Source organism: Pipistrellus kuhlii, unplaced genomic scaffold, assembly GCF_014108245.1.
Source record: "Pipistrellus kuhlii isolate mPipKuh1 unplaced genomic scaffold, mPipKuh1.p scaffold_m20_p_32, whole genome shotgun sequence".
In the NCBI taxonomy this organism is placed as follows: Eukaryota; Metazoa; Chordata; class Mammalia; order Chiroptera; family Vespertilionidae; genus Pipistrellus; species Pipistrellus kuhlii.
In genome coordinates, this window is record NW_023425532.1 from 1,624,738 (window position 1) to 1,636,809 (window position 12,072).

The following is a 12,072-nucleotide window of genomic DNA, read 5'->3' on the forward strand; positions in this document are numbered from 1 at the left end:
CACTGCTGGTGGGAAGGCAGACTGGTGCAGCCACTGTGGAGAACAGTATGGAGTGTCCTCAAAAAACTGAAAATTGGACTCCCATTTGACCCAGTGATCCCAGTCCTAGGAATACATCCTAAGAAACTAGAAACACCAATCAGAAAGGATATATGCACCCCTATGTTCATTGCAGCACAATTTACAATAGCTAAGATTTGGAAACAGCCAAGTGCCCTTCAGCAGATGACTGGGTCAGAAAACTATGGTACATCTACACAAAGGAATACTATGCTTCCAAAAAAACCGGAATCCTTACCATTTGCAGCAATCTGGATGGAATTAGAGAGCATTATGCTAAGTGAAATAAGCCAATCAGTGAAAGAAAAATACCACATGATCTCACTCATTTGTGGATAATAAAGAACATTATAAACTGATGAACAAAAAGACTCAGAGGCAGTAAAGCATGAAACAGACTGTCAAATTACAGGGGGAGGGTTATGGAGAGGTGGAGGAGATAAGAGATCAACCAAAAGACTTGTATCCATACATATAAGCATGACAATGGACGCAAAACACTGGGGGGATGAGGCATCTATGGGAGTTGGCTGGGGTTTCGTGAAATGGTAACCTAAGTACACATATAATACCTAATTTAAAAAGTGGAAAAAAATATCCGGCATCACTATGTAGATGAAAGACGTTATTGGCTGTCTCACTATTCTACTCATACCATATTTACATTCCTGCAGGGAGCAATGATCTATGGACCTTCAGATTTGGGAGATACCTTCAGGTGTTTTCTCTGTTGCTTATTGGAAGCCACCTGAGGAATTTCCTTCGTAAGGAGGTGATAGAGCACTGATGATCTATGGTGGTAAAGGTCCACCAAATCCTGGGATGCTCCTGAAGTACCAGGGAAATCTGCAGCAGAGGGTATGAATCCACTCACTATCAAGGGGTTATTTTGGGAATGGTTTCTGAATTTTCTTTACTATAGATTGTATGTTTGTGCATAGGATTAATCCATAACATTCCTTCTGATGGTTTAGGAAACTGGAACTAGACTCCACTACTGTCTCATGCCATTCCATGACATACTTCTTACATTTCCCCCAAAGAATTAAATTGATTTGTTGGGAACGTGAACTGTATCCACTGAACGATGTTCGGTAACTAGAATTGAGTAGATTTATCAAACACAGTGGACTTCTCATACTCAAAACGGGTGAATGTTTTAGAATGTCAATTATACCCTAATGAAGTGGTTCCCTGTGTGATGAACCAGGTCTGATTTAGCGCAGCGATTCTGCAAGGCTTTCAGCATACAAAGTCTCCTCCAATGGCAAAAGCGGTGTGCTGGATTTCCAGCCCTGACATTGATTTTGGGAGCTTGCGGAACACGGGCTATGGAGTTGGGAGCGTAGGGCTATTGGAGACAGAGTGAGCCTTCTGACCCTGTCTTCTTGCTACGAGGCTGTCCAAGCAGAGAGCCAGTGCACACACCCACGCTCTTCACAGTGAGTAAGCACACTGCTCACTGGGCTGAGATTTTTGAATCTGTGGCTTCTCTCACCCCGTGAGGCTGCTGCTCACACACCACTAGCAAACCTCAGTGTGTGTGTGGCATTGCTATCTCAAATGCTCCCCCAAAGTCAATTTATAGAATCAGATTCAGTTAGGACTGAGAAGTCCACTGTGTTTGGTAAAGCTCAGGAAAACAGGTAAGTGTCATTACAAAACACCTTAGTCATTTTGTCTCTTCAGATGCTCATCTTAAGCTACCCCAATGCTGTTCTAAAATGGTCTTGGGATGGCCGGGACTGGTTTGGCTCAGTGGATGGAGCGTCGGCCTGCGGACTGAAGGGTCCTGCGTTCGATTCCGGTCAAGGGCATGTGCCTTGGTTGCGGGCACGTCCCCAGGGGGGGTGTGCAAGAGGCAGCTGATCGATGATTCTCTCTCATCGATGTTTCTAACTCTCTGTCTCTCTCTTCCTCTCTGTGAAAAATCAATAAAATATATTTTTAAAAAAATAAAATGGTCTTGGGATGTTTTTGGAGGACTCAGACTTGAATAAAAATTTCCTGTGGCCCTGACCAGATTAGCTCAGTGGATAGAGCATCTGCCTGTGGATTGAAGGGTCCCATATTTGATTCCGGTCAAGGGCATGTACCTTGGTTGTGGGCACATCCCCAGTAAGGAGTGTGCGGAAGGCAGCTGATCAATGTTTCTCTCCCATCAGTGTTTCTAACTCTCTATCCTTCTCCCTTCCTCTCTGTACAAAATAAATAAAATATATATTTTTTAAAAATTTGCGATGGCTCATGATTGTGTGCAGCAAAATTATAAAAATATTAAGTCCTTTAAATAAAGAAATGTTTAAAACTGCAGAAAACCACTGAGGACTTTATGGGAAACATGTGTCCATCTGCCACCGGGCCTAGTCAGATGACAACATGAGTGCACATCTGCTTCGCAGGGTTCTGAGATCTTTCATTCAAGACACAACAGAACACCGGGAACACGTCACAGCTGACGGCATCGGTGCAGCCCTCACCGATGATCCCTGCTGGTCCTCTTTCTGCACTTTTTGAATCCTGAGTTTGATGAGTTTTATTCACATTCAGGTTTTGATACATTTCCCAGTGACTTAGTATCATAAAACACATATTGTTCTTTTGCATGTTTTAGGATTTTATATGTATCACTACTGAACTGACTGTACTTCACCTTCTGCATCCACATTCTTTTTTTTTTTTTTTTTTAAATATATTTTATTGATTTTGTACAGAGAGGAAGGGAGAGAAATAGAGAGATAGAAACATCGATGAGAGTCATCGATCAGCTGCCTCTTGCACACCCCCTACTGGGGATATGCCCGCAGCCAAGGTACATGCCCTTGACCGGAATCGAACCCGGGTCCCTTCAGTCCCCAAGCCGACGCTCTATCCATTGAGCCAAACCGGTCTCGGCTGCATCCACATTCTTTACTCGCCACTGATTCCCCCTGAGAACCTTTCTGAGCAAATGGACCCCAATAAATTGGGTTTCAGCGATAACTTCCATGACTTTCCTGTCACTCACCATGATGCCCAGGGTTCTGAGTTTCATCTAAACCTTGGTCAGGAGATTTTGGGATTCCTTTATTTGGAAGTAAGCTATGTGGGCCGACGGCCATGAGACCTAGGAGAAGCAAAATATTTGTTGCTGAAGGGGCAACCTGAGAGGAGGGTGGATGATGGGAGACAGCAGGGACAGGAAAGGTCATAGGTGCAGGTATCTGAACAAGGGCCAGTGGGAGTGAAAATGCAGAGTCCAGGTCTGAGAATCTCTGTGGCCACTCCTGACCTTGAGCCCTGTTCAGGATACAATGGAAAAGAAGGTTCTGAAGCTGCCCAGGGATTGCTCTCTGCACAAACGAAATGGGGTAGATTTTGTTGAGCATAAGAAGAAGCCATGATATGTAAAGGGCAAGAGGGATGGATTTGTGTACTAAGTTCAGTCTGTTGTTACCTAGAGCAGTCATGAAGTCGTATCTTTTCTTCATGTACACATATGTTAATTTATCTGCATTTTCCATTTTGGTCCACTCCTCCTCAGTGAAGCATTTGGGAACCTCCTCCGATTGCTAGGAAAAGGATAAATAAATGAATCCCTGTAGCCGCTCAGGTGAAAATGTTTTCCCTTTAGCCTGTCCTCTTCCTGCGCTGCAGAACCTGTGTTGGACCTGTAAACTGGAGCTAAGAGTTCCCCCTGGTGATGTCACAGGGAACTGAGAGGACAAGGGTAACCAGGCTCAGCCTCTCCCCTGCATGCAGCAGGTGATCCATGCTGCTGGTGGGCTCTCCTCCCACCTTCCAGAATGGACTGAGAGTCACCAAGTGCAGCCAAGGTCACAGGGATGACCTGTTTTCTTCAGGGATGCTGGGCAAGTGCCACGTGAGGGTGGGAAGCTCCTGAGGCTCGGGATCTCCGCCCACCCTGGAACGCTGCTGGCTGTCCTCCCTGCCTGTGACCTCACGTCCTCAGAGATGTAGTCACCCTGCTCTGTGCCCCTTCACTTCTTGATACGCCCCAGTGCCCTCACCTCGCGTGTCTCCTGTGAATCCTGGGAGTCCTCCATGGGGTTGTTATCCCAGGAGCTGTCTCTGCTCATGCCTCTGGGTGTGCTGTGATCTGGAAGGGATACACGGAGTCTCTGAGGTCACCCAGCCCAGGGTCTTTGGGGATGAAGCCCTGAGGCAGGGTCAAACTCAGAGTGTCCTGGAATTAAGATTCTGCCTTTGCCACAATGAGCTATCACCGCGCTCCTGCCAGGATGGCTACCATCAGTAACACAACAAACAACTGCTGGTGAGGATGTGGAGAGAGGGAACCCTACTGCCTAGCGGGTGGGAATGCAGACTGGTACAGCTACTGTGAACAACAGGGTGGCGTTTCCTCAAAGCCTTAAAAGTGCAGCTGCCATTTGACCCAGTGATCCGACTTCTTGGAATATACCCTACAAACCCAGAAACACCAATCAGAAGGAATATTTCCACCTCTGTGTTTACAGCACCATTCCTTACAATAGCTCTGCAGTGGCACCCAGCCTCGGTGACACCGGGTCCGGGCTGCGGCCACTCAGCGCGGGGTCTTCCGCGGGAGGAGCAGCATGGCGGCTCCTCATGGACGGACGGACGGCCGAACGAGGGAACTCTCGCTCCGCTGTGCCGAAGGCAGCCCCGAGAGGGCCGTGCAGACCCTCACCCGTGACCGTCCCGGCTGCTGGGCCCGCGGAGACCCCCTGGAGCAGTCCGGAGGCTCCGGTCTCTCCGTGACGCCCCCCGTGTCCGGCCCGGCGGAGACAAGGCCCGCGGGGGAAGCGGGGCCAGGTCAGCCCGGAGGGGAGACACCCCTCAGTGCAATATGGGGCCTCTGCTGCCTTACCGCTTCTGAGGTGACCTGCGCTCGGGGCCGGTAACACACAGGTCGCGGAGCCCGAGAGAGTGGCGAGGCCAGTATGGAGTGTGGACCGTCTTCCAAGATGGCCGCCGCCGCCGCCTTTCCCGCCTGCAGCCAGGTGGCCAGCGCAGGCGCAGTGGGCCACTCCTGGCTCCCTCAGTGGGCATGCCCAGATGGTCCCCTTCCCATCAGCCTGCGTCCTACTCTCTGCTAAGTGTACAGTAAACTGTTTCTGTTTTTATGATATGTATTTAATTTTACTTTTGTAATTAAAAATTTTATATATGTGTTTCTATTTATAAATACCTCTTCCGAATATATACTTATTGATTTTTTTATAGAGACGGGACGGCAGATAGCAGAGTGGGAGGAGAGTAACATCAGCATGAGGGAGAAACATCAAACAGTATGTGAGTGTGTGTCTGTGTGTGTGTGTGTGTGTGTGTGTGTGTGTGTGGTGTGTGTGTGTGTGGTGTGTGTGTGTGTCTGGTCCAGGGATCAGATCCGCAACCATTATGCATGTCCAGAACAACCCTCCAACCAACTGAATCATTTGGCTAGTGTAGTTGTTTAGTTTTTTTTTTAAAAAATGTATTGTTAATACTGTTACAGATGTCCCCCTTTCTCCCCATTGTTTTCTCCACCCAGGTCCAGCATCACTCCAGATCTTCACTTCCCAATTGTCTGTGTCTATAGGTCATGCATACATACATATAAGACCTTTGGTTAATCTCTCTCTCTTTTTTTAATATATTTAATATTTTATTGATTTTTCACAGAGAAGAAGAGAGAGGGATAGAGAGCTAGAAACATCGATGAGAGAGAAATATGGATCAGCTGCCTCCTGCACGCCCCCCACTGGGGATGTGCCCACAACCAAGGTACATGCCCTTGACGGGAATTGAACCCGGGACCTCCCAGTCTGCAGGCCGACGCTCTATCCACTGAGCCAAACCGGTTTCGGCCCTTTGGTTAATCTCTTTCTGTTCCCCGCCCATCCCTTCCCTCTGAGATTCATCAGTGTGTTTCATGTTTTCATGCCTCTGGTTCTATTTGATTAGTCAGTTTATTTTGTTCATTAGATTCCTTTTTCATTTAATTTGTTTTGTTTCCATTGTTCATAGCTATGTAGTTATTGCCATTTTATTGGTCAACTTTATCCTTCTTCTCCTCTTTCTCCCCCATCTCCTCCTCCTCCTCCTCCTCCTCCTCCTCCTCTTTCTTTAGGAATACCCTTCAATATTTTATGTAATACTGTTTTGATGGAGATGAACTCCTTTAGCTTTTCGTTTTCTGAGAAGCTCTTTATCTGGCCTTCAATTCTAAGTGGTAGTTTTGCTGGGTAGAGTAATCTTGGTTGTAGATTCTTGCTCTTTATTCTTTACTTATATTTCTTGCCACTCCCTTATGGCCTGCAAAGTTTCTGTTGAGAAACCAGTTGACAGTAGTATGGATGCTCCCTTATAGGTAACTAACTGCTTTTCTCTTGCTGTTTTTAATAATCTTGTCTTTAACCCTTGGCATATTATGATGCCTTTTGTTGTGAGTCTCTTTGGATTCCTTTTTTTTTGGACTCTCTGGACTTCTTGAACTTGTAGGTCTATTTTTTCAACAGGTATTTTTATCATTATTGCTTCAAATAGACTTTCAATATCTTGCTTCTGTCTTTTACTGCTGGAACCCCCATAATATAAATGTTTGTATGCTTAAACTATCTTCAGAATTTTGGATTTTTTTATTTTTGCTCTTCTGATTGGCTATTTTTTTCTTTTGCTTCCTCATATTCCAAATTGTTGGTTTCATTCTCAGAATCCTATACTCTGCGGTTGGTTCCCTGTAAACGATTCTTCATTTCAGCTTGTGTATGCTTAATATTTGATTAGTCCTTTTTAACATCTTTGTAATTTTTACTAAGATTCTTGAAAGTCTCACTAAGTCCCTTGAAGCTCTCTTTGATTCCTTGTAGCACTCATTAAGATCCTTGAGTAACATTAGAGGCATTATTTTGAATTCTGTATCTAGTAATTTACTTGCTTCCATTTCATATTTTTCTCTTTCTGGAGATTTCTTCTGTTCTTTCATTTGTGACAAGTTTTAATTTTTGTTTTATTTTATTTATTTCAGAGAAGAAGATAGAGGGAGAGAGAGATAGAAACATCAATCACAAAAGAGAATCATTGATTGGCTGCATTTCATGCCCCCCTACTGGGGAATGAGCCTGCTACCAGGGTATGTGCCCTTGACTGGAATGGAACCCATGACCCTTCAGTTCACAGGCCAATGCTCTATCCACTGAACCAAACCAGCCAGGGCAATATCGCAATCTTAATGACTAACTTGTGTAGCTGATGGTCCAGCCAGGAGGTGTAGGAGGATGCTGAACTTGATGCTGTTCACAAGGAACGGGAATATGTCCTCCATTTAGAGCAATTACACCTAAAATGCAATGTTGTGCCGCTAGACCAGGTTCTGTAAAACAAGCGAGAGACCATAGAGAGAAGTCTGTGAAACTTGGAGTGCTGATATTTGAGGGAACTGTTTGGGACCAAGGGTTCTTGCAAGGACCATTGGTTATGGATAGTGGTGGAGGGAGCTCTGCCTCATCTGTAAGGCTGCTGCACTACTTCCAGGTCACCCTGCTAGAGGTCATTCTCATGGGACCAACAAGTTGCTATACACTGAACTGAGTAACCACCCTTAGCCTGCTCCAGATACAGACAACTGGAACCACAAGGTGCCATGTTGGGCGCTCACACTGGGCACTGACCTGGAGGTCCCTTAATGGGACCAACAGGGTTCTGTGAAGCCTGAACATGGTGCTGTCCAGCATGGAGGCCCTGAGTCCACAGACAGTCTTTATTCCCCAGGAGACCCAGGCCTGAGAAAGCATCATGTGGCCTCCTTTCACCTTCTCTACAGGACTCAGAGCAGGGAGTCACCTGGCACACACACACAGGAACCATGCAAAAGGGCTTCCAAGCCGCAAGTTGTAACTCATGAACAGGCCAATACAATGCTGTATGTTACTGGAGCAGAATTTCATGTCTTTAATGAATTACAATGGGATAACACAGCGCACCGCAGAACAGAATAGAAAATACCAGGCTGTATCACATGTGCAAAGGGTCAGTATGGTTTCATGGACCATTTGTCTTAGAGTCACTGCGAAATGTGTTGTGTATTGTGGGTCTTGGTGAAGAAAGCTCAGAAGGCTCCTCTTGTGATCATGCACTGCTCTTTGTCACACATCCCTGCATTTTCCAGTTCTCTGCTGGGAATAAGGATTAGCTATAGACCCAGCCTAAAAATGATTGAAACACAAACGAAACAGACAGGAGAATATAAACAGTCATTTAGGACGTCATCAGAATAGCATATGCATCCACACGGGGCATCAGGCTTTGGGGGTGTGTGTGAGGCTAATGGGGCGTGGACTTGGATCCATGTACAGGGTGATTTCTGGGTTTGGGCAAAACCCTAGTCTCCTGACATCTCAAAATCTGTACCTGCCTCACGGAGCAGGTGGAGGGAGGAGTGGGGACGGAGAGGGAACATTTTCTATCCACAGAACCTGAGGAAAAACATTTATGGTGCTGACTGCTAAGTGATTTGAAGTCATCTTTTCTTCCATATCTACTGGCTGGGCATCCAGTCAGTGGGTCCCATCTTCCCAGGGGAAAGATAAATGAAATCTTTCAGTTGCTATTGTGGGGATTCGCTTCTGTCTTCACATGGACAAGAATGTACCCAGTGTCTAATATCAGAATATTGAATTTGAGGAATTCAGCACTGTATTAGGGTAAAGGAGAGTTTGTTTCAGCTGACGCAGAGGTGGAGCAGCTTCCTCACTGACCCAGGCAGGACTCTCCTGTCACTGCTGAGCCACCCAGAGCGTGCTCCTAATTGTGGGGGCACTCAGCTCCTAGATATACTGACCCCTCACACCTTCCTTCCGGCACGCTCTCCTTCGGGGGCTGTGATAGCACACACTGGGTCCTGGGTCTCCCTTGCCTGCATGCCAGGCACTCTCCCACACACCCTGTACATCTGCGTCCTCCCCTGCCCACACTATCACCAGGACACTGGCTCTCCCTCTCTGCATGTTCTGCCCTGGAGGTCCCAGTCATGGGAAAATGATTCCACATCTTCTCCCCTGAGTTCTGGGACAGAGTCCAGAGCAATTCTGTCTCTTCCTACACATTCCACAATAGACAATATCAGCTCCTGAGCCTGAGATTCGATAGTTAGTGAAGTTAAGGGCTTCAACACAGTAAGAAACCAGTAATATCCCCCAGAAGAAGGTCAAGCTCACATGGATGACATTTTTTCTTGTTCCCTGATGTCTTCTCAGCACCAAGGATAGCATTCAGTTCTTGGTCAAGGGCCTGTATGTGTTTGTTGAATGAATGAAACCTTTAAAGAAGCAACTCTACTTCTTCTTTAAAAAAAAAAAAAAAAATCCTCACCCGAGGATATTTTTGTATTGATTTTTAGAGAAGTGGAAGAGAGAGGAAAAAGACAGAGAGAAATAGTGATGTTAGGGAAATACACTGATTGGTTGCCTCCTGCACAAGCCCCAAGCATGGCCTGGGCTGGGGAAGAGTCTGCATCCAAGGTACATTCCCTTGTGAGAATCAAACCTAGGAATCTTTGGTCTGCAGGCCGATGTTCTATCCACTTAGCAAAACTGGTTAGTGCAGCAATTCCACTTCTATTTATGTGTTCAAATGAACTACTCCACATGTGAACAGGGTTTGTTCATAAGAAGAGGAGCAACCAACTGAGAAAAACTTTTGTTTATTAAGTAACAGTACCTGATACAGGGTAAATGAGTAATCAGGGTTAGCAACACAGAACTAGTGGACAGGGACTAGAACAAGAACATGCCCAGAACACTTAGTAGAGAAAGCAAATAGAAGATGCTCATAGTCAAACCGTAGTGTGTGTGTGTGTGTGTGTGTGTGTGTGTGTGTGTGTGTACCTGGGTGGGTGTGTACAAATGCAGAGAAAAGCTTCTGGAATCCAATTCCTGGAGTGCCTTACAAGTCACCTCTGTGCAGAAACACCTGCCAGTGCTGTTTCCAAGTAAGTGCATGGAGACACGCACACAAACATGCATTAAGTACAGGTATTACTATACCTTGTAAAGGGAACATCTAACAGATCATTTGTCACACATTAAAAAACAAACTCTTAATGACTGGGAACCTTTCTTTTAATTGCTGCACCCATGATGGCCAGTAGTTCACAGTCGTGCCCATGGTCACAAAGGGCCACCAGGTTCTGCTTCTTTTCATGGGCACATGTCACATCCCTGAGGTGGAGACAAGAAAAGAGAAGGAAAGGAAGTGGTAGTGAGCTCCTGATCATTAATACCCAACCCCTCATCTGACTGCAGGACCCTGAGCACTCAGATTCCTCCCCACCACATGCTGTGCACACATTGCCCACTGCTCCTCAAAGTGAATCTTCTGCTCATACCACAGGGACTCTCACCTGTTGTATAAGTTGCTAGGCTAGAGGCAGCTGAGGGCTATAGTTCAGGAGTTGACCAGAGGGGAGGCCCAGGGCATCCTGGGTAGGGAGATCCCTGCTACACAGAGCAGGGAGTAGAAAGAGGGAAGGAAGCCTGGTCATTTAGTGTCAACGCTGCACTCCAAGGGTCTTGGTAAAGGAACGATTTTGGGAAGGAACGACAAGGTGTGACTATGAGAACAGTGTGGTTTGCAGTGGTGTGGGCTGGAAGCAAAGGCCACTTACGTACTTAGTCATCTTCTTCTGGGTCACTGATCTCACCATACACAATGTGGTCTGTTCTTTCCCTCAGCCTGCCAAGCCAGGCATTAGTCTCTTCTTTCCTGGACTCTGGGATACAGAGGCATTGGTTATTGTGGACAAAGCATTGTTGGGCCTTATTTTGTCATATGCTTTTCAGCATAACGATTATTGCTTGTCTCATTAAAATTTTTTTTTATTTTTTTATTTTTTACAGAGAGGAAGAGAGAGGGATAGAGAGTTAGAAACATCAATGAGAGAGAATCATCGATCAGCTGCCTCCTGCACACCCCCTACTGGGGATGTGCCCACAAGCAAGATACATGCCCTTGACCTGAATCGAACCCGGGACCTTTCAGTCCGCAGGCTGATCCTCTATCCAGGAGCCAAACCGGTTTCGGCGCTTGTCTCATTTTTGATTCTTATGTTTCCAGTAGGACATGATCTCACTCACCTAGGGGAAATGGTGAACAACATAGACTGATGAACAAGAACAGACCCAGAGATAAGGAGCCATGGGTCAGACTGTTGGACCTCAAAGGGAGGGTGGGGATAAAAAGGAGAGATCAACCAAAGGACTTATGTGCATACATATGAGCCTATCCAGTGGTTGAAGACAATAGGGGGTGGGGGCATGAGTGTGTATGGGGCTTGGGGGATTTAAATGGGGGGTTGAGGACAAATATGTGATACCTTAATCAATAAAGAAATTAAAAAAAGAAGGTTTCTTCTCCCCTCCAATGGCCCAAGAGCCTTGTACTTGGTCTGCTGTCCACATCCTCTAGCTCAGCAATATTGAGATGGTCGAACCGAACCAGTACACAATAAATGCCAGGTTGAATTTTAGCTCCTGGGCCCTCCAATGGGTTAGATTCCCAACCTATTTACTTATCAGAACAGTCATATAGAACTTTAAACACATACTGTTAAGGACATCTTTTATGTCAGACATTGAGCTGAGGGTGGTGGATACAGCTTTGAGGAAGACATGTGCCCAGGTTACACAGGTGGAATTAATTGAGCACCTTTCATGTTGTAAGTCTTACAGTTTTCAAACAATGAATGAGATTTGACTCTTTATTTCCACTTTATGAGATAAGAATCTGGAGTTCAGGGAATTGGATGACTTGCCCACAGCAATACAAATTTTATGCCCATGATAATTCAACCTGTGACTTTGGAAGTCCTGTTCTCAGGTCTCAGAGGGAGCGGAACAAGCTGCAAAGTCCAACCTGGACATAGGCCTGTTCAGGACCCAGCTCCCATGCCCATGAAGCCAGAGGAGTTGTGTTCCCACCCGCCCCCTTACCAGGCTTCTTCCTCAGCTGATGTTTGGCCTTCTCTTTTGCTGGGGAGCAGAGCTGTTTAGG